Source organism: Nannobrachium achirus, assembly GCF_963921795.1.
Source record: "Nannobrachium achirus genome assembly, chromosome: 20".
In the NCBI taxonomy this organism is placed as follows: domain Eukaryota; kingdom Metazoa; phylum Chordata; class Actinopteri; order Myctophiformes; family Myctophidae; genus Nannobrachium; species Nannobrachium achirus.
Window position 1 is genome coordinate 41,181,142 of NC_137827.1, and position 12,164 is coordinate 41,193,305.

At 42.0% G+C, this 12,164-nt stretch overlaps 1 protein-coding gene across 1 annotated transcript in view; it reads left to right on the top strand.

Moving 5' to 3' along the window:
- Positions 1 to 12,164, top strand: part of kif6 (kinesin family member 6) — a gene marked incomplete at both ends in the record, with an annotated part of 173,812 nt that overhangs the window by 153,203 nt on the left and 8,445 nt on the right. The window lies entirely within an intron of this gene.

Here is a 12,164-nt window from a genome sequence, read left to right on the forward strand (position 1 = left end):
GCAAAGCAATAAATACCTCTAACAAATGTACTATACTCCTCCAAAGCAGTTAAAGAAAAGCAAGTGTAGTTTTTGGAGCGATCACAATGCACACGCGAACTACTGTATACAACAATTGCAAACACTTTGAAAATATGACCTGAAAGTTATGACGGGCATCTCCAAGACAAGTTCTCACACAGAATTAATTTCAATTATGTTGACCATTCCCTTGTAGGCCAGGAGTACACAAGTCCCTAGTTATAACAATCTTCCCAGTTAAAGGACTAGCTGGAATGGTGGCTGTCTGCTTGATCCAAGACTGTGTCTTTTTTGCGTTATTTAATACCACAGTGTACCAATTATGACTTCACTACAAGTACGATCACCTTGTTCAACCAACCTCTCTGTGGCTGCTGAAGAGATATTTCCGACTATGAGAACCAGGCTTTCTGATCCTAAACAACGAATTGGTCAGCAACGTGGAGTACTGTATTATGGTTTTAAATCCAGACATCAAATTGATGAAGAGTAGATCTCCAGCTTCTTCTAGTGTGTAAAGGGGAGGTTTCCCCTGAACTGCAGGAGAGGAGCCCAAGTCTGGTCCAGGTAACACCAGAGCCCCCACACACAGATTAGGCCAGACAAATCTGGATATTTCATATACAGTATCGCAGATTTTCAGATATCCACATAGAAAGATATCTAGGTCCAAACGACAAAGATATCTGGGTCTAAAATAATCTCAGTCCCCAGACCTCCACTAGGGGGACAAGCACACACACATTAAAGTCTGCAGAAATATCCGTGTTCCATGCCTACACGGATCCAGTGAATCAGATAAGTTTCAATATCTTCACTTATTTATCCGGTTTCATAAGTATCCAGTTTCGCGGCCGGAATCTCCAGCTTTGTGTGGCTGCAAGCCCCAATTGCACAAAGAAATGTCTAGCTTCAGAAATATTCAGATTTGTGTAGCCGGCACGCGGCACCTAAAAAGGAACACAAAAGCAGACACAAAACTGGGGCAGGCAATAATCCAAACACAAAAAACAGTTACAATCAGGATACAGATACAGAAGGCTTAAGCAGGTGCTCACGGCTAACACACTTTTACTGACTGACAAACGAAGGGAAAACGTCCAGTTGAGACAGTCTGATGAGGGAATGGTGGAGACAGGTGTGTAGCTTGGAGTGGCCGAGTGAAGAGACTGCACTGACGAACACGGCCTGTAGGGGGCAAAGGAGCAGTGGACCCTGAACCAGTGGTGTAAACCAAAGTACATTTCAGAGTCAAATATTGCACTTTTACTCCACTACAGTTATTTGTAAATGTACTAGTTACTAGTAAAAAGTTACTAGCTACGATTTATATTATTACAAAACATACTGTACATTACTCACTTCAGCCCTATGTACATAGCCGATATACAGGCTCACACATAATGCGTCGTGATGCGACGCAATGTGAGCTTGCAGATCTGCTATTATCAAATGATTTTTATACATTTGAAAACTTGTGAAACGTGACATTCTGCATGATGAGTACTTTCTACTTTTGGTACTTTAATTACATTTTGATACCAATACCTTTGTACTTTTACTCAAGTGAATTTTGTATTCCGGCCTTTTACTTGTAACAGACTTGTTCTGACTACATTGCAGCACTATTGATACTTTTACTTCAGTAAAAATGTGAGTGCTTTTTCCACCGTGAACCCTAGTTGCGTACGCCAACTCCACCAAAACCTCCACAACTGAAGATAGAACACATGCAAAAGTACAGGCTGTGAATGGGAAAGAATCAAACTGGCGTTTTGACAGCATCAGTAAGTGGGAATTAATATGCTATAGCAAACTGCAACGTACTTGCTGCTAATGTTGTGCCTTGGGGCACCATAAAGGTTTTAAAACCCCTGCTCTACTTGTTCTCTTGGCACTGTTAACAACTCCACCTCTTACCCTGCTGTTGTGTGTGACTGCAGTTCATGTCACTTTGTATGTCACTCTGGGTGAGAGTGTTTGCTTAATGCCTACAGTAAATTGTGATTGTTTCTCTTTTGCTCTCTCCATTTGACCCTTGCTGACTGCTGACTTTGGCACGCAGTGAAGTGGAATTGGCTGTCTTTTGCTGCTACTATAATGCTGTGGTTTGCCACTACACAGTTAAGATAGCCAGACATACTGAGGTCTGGAGGCCAGACAGGCAGGCAGGCTTTTGATTGATTGAATACTTTATTAGTCAGAAATGTAAACAGCACGTGGTGCAGTCAGACATTAAGGCTAAAAGGATAACACAAACAAAAGTCCATTGTGGTCCTATGTATTCAATTAATCAACATACTGTAGTTTAAAGAATTAACACAATAATATGCCATCTTATCATCTGGCTAAATAGACAGATGATTTAATATACAGTGAACAGCGGGTAAAATAGAAGCCACAAACGTTTTTATTTCCACATTATACACAACAATTACATTCTGAATGTTATTCTGCTATTTAAGGACTGGAGTACAGCATGCTACTCGAGACTTGTAAATAGACTAAGCCCCCATGCTTTTTGCTCCCCTTTTTCTGCTTTTGTAATTGATGTTATCCTATGTAAAGTACTATGTTCTATCCGTCTGTCTTTCAATGTTATATGAGATACATGAAGTGGGTCCTGTGTAAATAAGCCGTAAAGCTTACTGATCTCCTTTTAGTTGACCTTGTACCAGTAATTTGTGATGTCATGAAACTGTACCCTTTTCTATTGTAAACTGCTAATAAACTCTTGAATCAATCAATCAGAAGATTATCTTTTTATTTTTAGGTCATCAAATGGGCAAATAGGTAAACCATTTAAACACAGCAATTGTGCCTTTCTTAGCTTATTCTTTTGTCATTGTCGTATTGTTTGTTTTAATTCAAACAGAGCATTTTTGTGTGTTTCAGGTCCAGTTCAGCAATGACATGAAGATGACAAGTTGATATCCTCGGACTCAGTAAAATTCTCACTGTTCATTTATCAGCTTGTAACTCTGAGAGAGGTACAAATTCAGGGGCCATCGCCATGCTGGCTGAGCGTACACAAATATGCACTCACAGAGTTATGATGGTCTTTGAAACCCCTTTACAAATTGGTTACATTTATACCTCTCTCCGAGGTAAATGAACTCTGTCGTACATGAAGACCTGGAATCCTGGTCCGCTCCCTGAGTCAGCAGGCCTGTCCTCAGTGAACAGTGAGATGCCCGTGAGGATACGATGACGGATGATGCAGCCTGGAGGAAGAGTGAGTGTGGTGCCTCCATCCATCAACAAAGGCTCTCTCTCTCTTACATACTATATCGTCGTCGTCGGGTGGAAACCTCGTATGTCCAAAACCGTTTTTTTTTTGTATTTATCATTTTAAAAAGGATTTAAACTATTGAAAACAGCCGATCTACAAGCACTCAACGCCTCGCACCGCGAGGCGTTGTGTGCTTGTAGATCTGATGTTTTCACTAGTCTTGTGTGACAGTCTTGTATGATGAAGCAGGGCTTTACTTTATGAAAAAACATACACATTTGAAACTTGGAGATACAAGGTTTCTACCCGACGGTGACGATATGTTTCTCTTAAAAGAGCTGTGTGTACGCACACGTTTTTGCTATACTTGTGAAGACAAGGCATTTTAGAACAGTGAATTTATGAATGCCATCTTTTTAACAATATTCGCCCATATAGAGGGTATGCGCAATTGCGCATGCATAAAGTGAATGGCAAATCGAGTTGCAAAGTGAGTTTAACGTTGTTTAATGCAATCAGATAGGACTTTTCTGTTTGGATGTATGGGCTGTCAAGGCCAGAAAGTAGTTTTTTTGCCACTCAGTAGGCGTTGCCGCATAACTTCCGGGTATGATGATGATGTCACGCGCATACCCTCTATTGCCAATATTATTTTAATCGTAACCCTGAAGCCGAAACTGTGTGAGCTTGTAGATCGCATATTGTACTTACAGTAGGGGGACATCCGGCCCTCACAAGTATAGTAGGTACACACACACACACACACACACACACACACACACACACACACACACACACACACAGTGCGTTAGCGTTAGCGCGTGCGTGTGTGTGACCATGCGTGGTGTGATGTAACGGTCAGCAGCATAAATCACAGACACAACCGGCCGTTTGATCTGAGCAAATGTTGTCTCAGGAGAATCACCACCACGAGACGACCTCCCACCTCAAACACCGTCCGCTTGGGCTGCTTAGAGCAGAATGACTTTTTATGTGTTCTTTCACATTTTGACATAACAACACATGGCAAATGTATTGTAAATAAGATAATATATAAGATGTTTTGTCACCGTATGGACAACTTTCAACAAAGAAATACAGATACAACACTTGTGCTATAAGTTATTATTGTTGTGTATAGGAACATTTGTCTCTGACATACAGCTGTATACAAATGTGTAAATAGACTATACATACTGTACAAACACACATACATACATAAACTCAACAGTTCACAATTCCATTGTTGAATGTACTACAAGCATGTTCAATTACTGAATATACTACAGCACATTCATTATTGTGACAAACACACACATTATTCTGCAGTGTATTAGGACAGTGATGTAAATAATTGTATATTTGTTTGTGTGTACATTTTCTGTACAGTGCCCTGGTTTACAGTGCAGTATTGTCTCGATTGGGCAGAAACCTTGTATCTCCAAAACCTACTTTTCAGGAAATGGGGGTAAAAAGAATGTACAGTAGTTATTACGTAGTCACAAGCTCTTAATGCTTTTCATTGGTTCAATATTGTTATTAAAACCCACAGACAAACCGCTTTCACTTTAGTGTGTCCAAAATGGCAAAAATGGCCGAATCTACAACCTACAAAAAAAAAAATAATCTATTCTAGGCTTAATGAATTAATTGACGAAAATACATAAAAGGATGGATATACTGTACACGGTTTCCACCGAATAGAGACGATATGATGAATAACTAGGGGTGTAACGATACATTTTAACAACGATACAATACGCATCACGATACATGGTTAACGATACGATATATGGACGATATTGGTTCATTCATGGCGATGGCGATATTCAATGATTTAAAATCGATATAGTAACTATTTAGCAAAGACATTACATTTGTGTGAAACGTGTCAAGGCATGTTTTTGAGGGAAAATCTATTATTATGGATATAAATAAGTAAACACTGTGATTCTCTAGCAAATACATGAACATGAACATGAACACAGAGATGACACACATTTATCGATAGACCAAGAGTAGCTACTATATATGGAATGGAAAAGTAATTAAACCCTGTAGCAACTCATAATGTAATAACTGCTCATAATGTAATAAGGGCTCATAATGTAATAAGAAAAATTTAATAAAAACTCATAATGTAATAATCAGCTCATAATGTAATAAAAAAACGAGCGCACAACGTAATAATGGATTTTTCAATAATGTAATAATGTAATAATGTGTTACATTAAGAACCTCCACATAGGAGGCTCATAATGTAATAAAACTTCATAATGTAATAATGTATTTTTTATTACATTATGAGCTGATTATTACATTATGAGCTTTTATTACATTTTAATTATTACATTATGCACTTGTTTTTTATTACATTATGAGTTTTTATTACATGTTTTTATTACATTATGAGTTGCTACACACCCTGCCAACTTTGTTGATGAAGGATGGAGCAACTATCTGCTAAACATGCAGCAAATTAATACATATGGGGATCATTTAGCTGTACAAAGAGCATCCACAATGTTGTTAACATACAGTTTGTGATTGTATCGACACTGGGTGTTGATGCAACATCGATAATATCCCAATGTGGTCAGTATGATGACAGTCTGCCATTGCTAGTTCTGGGCCACTTTGCCGAAGGTCATGGGGACCATTATGTAAGCCTTGATGGACCAGTCACACACTTGATTCAAAGAGCGCACCTCTTCGATCTGTCCAGACTTAGGGCCAGAGTGAGGTGCCGGGTCAGGGCCAGAGTGAGGGTTAGGGTTAGGGCAGGAGATAGGAACGGATAATGTCATTATGAGACACACGCACCACCTCTCACTTCAAACTTGGTTTGATTTTTTTTCCCCTTTTCCACCAGCATACAGTATCAGGTAGCTACAATTTTGACAGTCCAGTAACTACAAGCCCTGGATTCTCTATCCCACAAAAACATCAATCAAACAGGTAGCCACATGTATCACGGTCAAGCTCAAATTATAAATAACAATAGTGTAGAATATGCCCAAAGATGGTGTATGAAACAACAGAGACGTCCAGACATTAGCATAATGACTTAATAGTAGGGTGACCATATTTTCAGCCGCTCAAACCGGGACGCGAACCACTGTTGCCTAAAACCAAGACCCTAAAAGCAATGTGCACATGTTTTCTGATTGGTTGGTTGAGCATATTTTCGTGAAAAGAACATGATAAATGTCTATGCAACCACTAAAAACAGATATTATTGGCACAATTTTGTAGTGAATGTTGAAAAGCGGGACATATTAGTGATAGTTATTTGAGATATTTGTCCGGACACCGGGACACGCAGCTTGAAAACGAACAGTCCCGGCCAAACCGGGACTTCTGGTCACCCTACTTAATAGTGTGGTCTCAGTTGTTATATTAGATACATGAAGGTTTCCTGTGCAAATAAGCTGAAAAGCTTACTAGGATCTCCCTTTAGTTGACCTTGTACCAGTGAACTGCACTGTCATGAACCTTTTCCTATGCAAACTTCTAATAAAGTCTTCAATCAATCAATCAATCAATCAATCAATCAGGGATAGATAGCACCTTAACTCTGCAGCCGCACTGAGGCACTCCAACACAATAGTGCACCAGTTCTTTTAGAGTTGTGCATACTAGTATCCACCTAACGTTTCTTCAAAACCCTTAAGTGTAACCAGTCATTACAGACAGCGACGTTAGCTTAGCTTAACTTAGCTTCAGCACGTCAAGCCCTATTATAAATCCGGCCCTGGGCCAGAGTGAGGGACAGAGTCAGGGCCAGAATGAGGTACCGAGTCAGGGTCAGAGTGAGGGCTAGACTTAGGGCCAGAGTGAGGGACAGATTGAAGTGATGCGCTCTCCTCTGCTTCCTGGACTCTTTGAATCAAGTGTGTGACTGGTCCATCAAGGCTTACATAATGGTCCCCATGACCTTCGGCAAAGTGGCCCAGAACTAGCAATGGCAGACTGTCGTCATACTGACCACATGGGGATATTATCGATGTTGCATCAACACCCAGTGTCGATACAATCACGAACTGTATGTTGAACATTGTGGATGCTCTTTATACAGCTAAATGATCCCCATATGTATTCATTTGCTGCATGTTTAGCAGATAGTTGCTCCATTCTCCATCAACACAGTTGGCAGGGTGTGTAGCAACTCATAATGTAATAAGGGCTCATAATGTAATAAAAACATGTAATAAAAACTCATAATGTAATAATCAGCTCATAATGTAATAAAAAAATCACACCCGTGTGAAGTGGAGCTGTGTGTGTGTGTGTGTGTGTGTGTGTGTGTGTGTGTGTGTGTGTGTGTGTGTGTGTGTGTGTGTGTGTGTGTGTGTGTGTGTGTGTGTGTGTGTGTGTGTGTGTGTGTGTGTGTGTGTGTGTGTGTGTGTGTGTGTGTGTGTGTGTGTGTGTGTGTGTGTGTGTGTGTGTGGATCATGTGTACCGATTTTTGTGACATTTGAAGAAAATATGTAGGAAAAGGAGCAAAAAGTTTGTTTTGGAGAAAATTCAAGATGGCGGAAAATCTATCATGGCGCAAATGGGCGTGGCCTATATGGGGAGATGCGTCATGACCCAAGGAATCCAGGGAAAAAATATTTTTAATTTTCCGACCTACGGTTCAAGAGTTACAGGCCAAAACGTAAAGTGGGGTGTTATAGCGCCACCATGAGGCCAAATGACACAATTATTTTTTATTTAATCCTTGAAATCATTATGAACCTCCTCTCCAAGTCTTGAAACTGTAGCCCCTGTGGTTTGCGAGAGACAAATAATTGAATGTGAGTTTTTGCGATTCCCATTCTAAGTCAATGGGGAAAATTAATTCACTAATAAATTAATATCAATTAAACTATAGAACCTTTCTCTTAGAAAAGTAATAGCCCACGATTCCCGAGTAAGCCGGTCGATTTGACATATGGCGCGAGTGTTTGGTGGCAAAACTGTGGGACTAGTGGCGTGCCGAAGTTTAGGAAGTTCAGGCTACATACACACAGACACACACACAGACAGACAGACAGACACACACACACACACACACACACAGACCCACACAGCCACGTATAGGGAGCCTGTGTTTCACACAGCTCCAAAAACAAGCACATAATGTAATAATTAAAATGTAATAAAAGCTCATAATGTAATAATCAGCTCATAATATAATAAAAATACATTATTACATTATGAAGTTTTATTACATTATGAGCCTCCTATGTGGAGGTTCTTAATGTAACACGTTATTACATTATTACATTATTGAAAAATCCATTATTACGTTATGCGCTCGTTTTTTGGAGCTGTGTGCAGCTCCCTATAGGTGGCTGTGTGGGTCTGTCTGTGTGTCTGTCTGTCTGTGTGTCTGTCTGTGTGTGTGTATGTAGCCTGAACTTCCTAAACTTCGGCACGCCACTTGTCCCACAGTTTTGCCACCACACACTCGCGCCATATGTCAAATCGACCGGCTTACTCGGGAATCGTGGGCTATTACTTTTCTAAGAGAAAGGTTCTATAGTTTAATTGATATTAATTTATTAGTGAATTAATTTTCCCCATTGACTTATAATGGGAATCGCAAAAACTCACATTCAATTATTTGTCTCTCGCAAACCATAGGGGCTAGAGTTTCAAGACTTGGAGAGGAGGTTCATAATGATTTCAAGGATTAAATAAAAAATAATTGTGTCATTTGGCCGCATGGTGGCGCCATAACACCCCACTTTACGTTTTGGCCTGTAACTCTTGAACCGTAGGTCGGAAAATTAAAAATATTTTTTCCCTGGATTCCTTGGGTCATGACGCATCTCCCCATATAGGCCACGCCCATTTGCGCCATGATAGATTTTCCGCCATCTTGAATTTTCTCCAAAACACACTTTTTGCTCCTTTTCCTACATATTTTCTCCAAATGTCACAAAAATCGGTACACATGATCTATGGACTCATGCGATAAACATATTCAAACGATATTTTGATAGTCCATACCGTTCTTCCGTGACAAGCTTCCAAAGTTAGCGGGAGGACATATTTTCTTCAAATGTCACAAAAATCGGTACACATGATCTACACACACACACACACACACACACACACACACACACACACACACACACACACAGCTCCACTTCACACGGGTGTGATTTTCATTACATTATGAGCTGATTATTACATTATGAGTTTTTATTACATTTTTCTTATTACATTATGAGCCCTTATTACATTATGAGCCGTTATTACATTATGAGTTGCTACAAACCCCTCTTTTTCATTTTCCTTCTTAAAATTGCGATACTGAATATCTGAATTTTAAATGATACCGATGCGATACAAAGCCAAAATGGTACGATATATGCTTTTGCATATCGATATAGTAGATCATTGCAAATTAAAATTGATTTTTCGATTCAGTTACTATATCGTTACACCCCTATGAATAGCCAATAGAAGGAGGGCATCTAAAGTAGAGCACAAACCCACCCTGTATGTGTCAATATCCTCTCACATTGTGACTGCACACTTGACTGTACATAGTCGCTGAGGTACTGATTGGTGCAGTACAGTCGTGTATGTCTGTGATAAGGACCAATAATGACTTATGGGCAGTGGTGGAAAAAGTACTCACATATTTTACTTAAGTAAAAGTATCAATACTGCAAAGTAGATATACTTCGGTACAAGTAAAAGTCCAGAATTCAAAATGTACTTGAGTAAAAATATGAAAGTGTTGGCATCAAAATGTACTTAAAGTACCAAAAGTAAAAGTACAACATGTTTGAAAATGGCAGATCTACAAGCTCGTTGTGAGCTTGTAGATAGGCTATTTTCAAATAGCCACGGTATAAAATAGGGCTAAAGTGGATTAACGTATGTTTTATAATATAATCATTTATATCTGCAAAGTAACTATTAACTAAAGTTGTCAAATAATTGTAGTGGAGGCCTCTGAGATGTAGTGGAGTAGAACTACAAATACCTCAAAACTGTTCTTAAGTACAGTACTTAAGTAAATGCACTTAGTTACTTTACACCACTGCTTATGGGATATGTTTTCATTCACCCTCTACTATGCCATTAACTGTGTGTTTCTAAATGCTGTAACTGTCATGTGTGGCACCAGCAATAAAAACCCATACATGTCTGCCAACCGTGTTGCAAAATCTGCTCATTACAAGCGTCTTGTTTTTCTGTAAAGTCGCGTGTACTTTATAGGTAGTTGCGAGTTGTGGGGAAAGTGTTGCGACAAATTAATCTGGGCCATACACTAACATGTGCCAGGGACCCCATCGGATAAGAACTGTGTTAAAAAAAAGTATTTCCAAAATCATCACAATTTCTCAAGATTTGTCAAACTTTTTCAGAAATAGGTATGTACAAAAGGGTCATGCTAGGGAGGTCCTACCAGCAGCCAATTCTCCCCCCTGGTTCATCATTGACAGCTCCACCCACCTCACCTGCTCCCACTCCACCACACCTGTGATCATTCACCTAATCAGACAGCTGGCTATATAAACTGCTTGAGAACCTGGCTGTTCACTTTAGTTTGGCAGCAGCGGAAGAACATCTCCCTGAGAGAGCACTGTCCTAGAGTCACAGTACTGGGTCATGCGTTAATGAAATAAAAACCATGACAAAATGGAATCCACCTCTCCTTCACTCTGACCGGTGAACCATGGCAGTGTCAAACCCTAACCAGCCCCAAACCGAGAAACACCCTATCCTTTTATTCATGGTCCTTCGACGCCGAGAAGTCTGACATTGTCATGGCTGAAGAGCAGGAGATCCTGTGGGCTCTCCTTGAGAACAACAGAAGAATGCAGGAGACCCAAAACAGAATGCTGCAGAACTACAGCAAAATGCAGCACCTATTCTCCTCCCAGCAGTCCAGGCCTCCAAAGGCCTCTTCGGTAAAGCCTCCGGCGCCCCGGGCTCCTCCTCCTGCCTCCTCACCTCCAGTGCCCAGGGCTCCTCCTAAAGTCTCCTCACCTCCAGTGCCCAGGGCTCCTCCTAAAGTCTCCTTGCCTCCAGCGCCCAGGGCCCCTCCAGCCTCCTTGCCTCCAGCGCCCAGGGCCCCTCCAGCCTCCTTGCCTCCTCCAGCGCCCAGGGCCCCTCCAGCCTCCTTGCCTCCTCCAGTGCCCAGGGCCCCTCCAGCCTCCTTGCCTCCAGCGCCCAGGGCCCCTCCAGCCTCCTTGCCTCCTCCAGCGCCCAGGGCCCCTCCAGCCTCCTTGCCTCCTCCAGCGCCCAGGGCCCCTCCAGCCTCCTTGCCTCCTCCAGTGCCCAGGGCCCCTCCAGCCTCCTTGCCTCCAGCACCCAGGGCCCCTCCAGCCTCCTTGCCTCCTCCAGTGCCCAGGGCCCCTCCAGCCTCCTTGCCTCCTCCAGTGCCCAGGGCCCCTCCAGCCTCCTTGCCTCCTCCAGTGCCCAGCGCTCCTTCTCCTCCTGTAGCGCAGCCCAGGGCTCCTCCTCCTCCTGCAGCCAGGGCTCCTCAGTCTCCGTCTCCCCCTGCATGTGGGCCCCCACAGCCACCACCTGAGCCTCCCCCCGCAGCTGGGCCCCCAGAGTTTCGGCCACCTCCTGAACCCCCACCCAGCACTCAGTTGGTACATGGGGCGGCGAGACCACTCCCCATCCCTAGCATGACCTTTTTAGATTTAAATACTTGCGTATTTGGGGCGGCTGTACAAAAGGGTCATGCTAGGGAGGTCCTACCAGCAGCCAATTCTCCCCCCTGGTTCATCATTGACAGCTCCACCCACCTCACCTGCTCCCACTCCACCACACCTGTGATCATTCACCTAATCAGACAGCTGGCTATATAAACTGCTTGAGAACCTGGCTGTTCACTTTAGTTTGGCAGCAGCGGAAGAACATCTCCCTGAGAGAGCACTGTCCTAGAGTCACA